Raw genomic sequence first — 1,818 nt, forward strand, 5'->3', positions numbered from 1 at the left:
CACTGGGGCATCCATCGAACGTCTTCAAGCCCAAGGCCTCTCCTCCCACTGATGTCCAACAAGGCCATCCTTTGCCACATATGCGGCCAGGTTGGTGGTCCAGTCCTCAGGAGCTCCAGAAGGTCTGGCCCGTTGACACTGTTGCTTGCTCCATGGGGCTACAAACCCCTTCGGCTCCTTCAGTCCCTTCTCCAACTCCTCCATCGTTGACCCCACACTCAGTTCAATGGTTGGCTGTGAGCATCTGCCTCTGTATTTGTTAGGCTCTAGCAGAGCCTCTTAGGAGACAGCCATATCAGGTTCCTGTCTGCAGGCATGTCTTGGCATCCACAATAGTGTCTGGGTTTGGTGACTGTATACCGGATGGATCTCCAGTTGGGGCAGTCTCTGGATGGCCTTTCCTTCAGTCAAGGAGCTCATTTTAAATTGATCGTTGTAGGAAAACTTTCTGTGTGTCTGAAGGGAATCTACCTATTTATAGATAGCATCTCGTCACATTGCATACTTTGTACATTTTCTTTCTAGCTTCAAGTATAAATTAAATGCGTAAACTATGTGTAGTAGCATATATCTTTAATCCCAGCTCTCAGAAATCAGAGGCATGTGGATCTTTCTGAGTTTAAGTTCAAGGCCACCCTGATCCATACTCCGGGCTACCTAGGACTACATGGTAAGGCCCTGTCTCATAAAACAACAAGGACAGCTATTAACATATGAAATTTCCCAATTTCCAATTTTCCTTTATATAAAAGCCCAAGAGAATACTTGTTTCCTAACCTGTAGCTCATTAAACAGATGCTTTCTCTTCAAAATTACAAACCAACTGATAGTGTGAAAACATTGCAATTAGATCTCTCTGGCTCTTATCAAATGGTGGAGTAGGTACAATAGTGAAGGACTCAGTAGCCCAGGCCTTTGTTTGGTAGTCCCTAAACTTTTACATTTGATTTTCTAGTAACAATGGAAGGTCTCATCCTTGGCAGAATCAGCTATTCATTTCACAGACGCTGCAGCCTATCTTATCTATAGTCCCACAGTCACTTTTTGGTAAATTCTGTTGCTCCCTTCACTGTCCCTCCCTTGGTTGTATTGTGTATGGCCTTTTAAATTCACATGTTGAGGGTGAGATGTAGATGGGGAATTTGTGGTGTGAAGTCACTATCTCGGGACTCTATCATATTTCTTTGGGGGCACTGATATTTTCACTCATGGAGCATTGTCAGCACAATGGCAGATCTAGCTACCAACCAAGACAGACCATTTGAAGTTCCCAGTCTACGTTTTTGTTTTGTTTTGTTTCGTTTCATTTTAAATCATCACTGTGGCCAGCTCCTTCTGGGATGCCTCCATCCCTGTCTACTCAACTCATCCTTGTTCTAGAGGGTCAGGACACTCTAAGCTTTAACTTTTTTCATTCTTGGATACCTTTCTTGTTCTTCTATGTCAGGATAGAACATTCTCTCTCTCTCTCTCTCTCTCTCTCTCTCTCTCTCTCTCTCTCTCTCTCTCTCTCTCTCTCTCTCTCTCTCTCTCTCTCTCTCTCTCTCTCTCTCTCTCCCCTTCACTTTGGAGGTCATCATTATGTCAGTTTGCAGTTTTATGCATTGAACTATAAATTATTCATTCTCATTTCAAGGTGCTCAGTTCCCTGGGGAAGTTTGTGAGAACCCTATGACTTCATATGTAGTTTGGCAAAGCAAATTCATTATTATGCTATACATTTATGTTTTTAAATGAAAAAGAAGGTTTGCCACAAAGTAATATTAGAGGACAGAAAGCTCAGAACATACCTTCAGAGGAACAGGGTTTTTTTTTTTT

This window comes from Mastomys coucha, chromosome X (assembly GCF_008632895.1).
Source record: "Mastomys coucha isolate ucsf_1 chromosome X, UCSF_Mcou_1, whole genome shotgun sequence".
Lineage (NCBI taxonomy): Eukaryota > Metazoa > Chordata > Mammalia > Rodentia > Muridae > Mastomys > Mastomys coucha.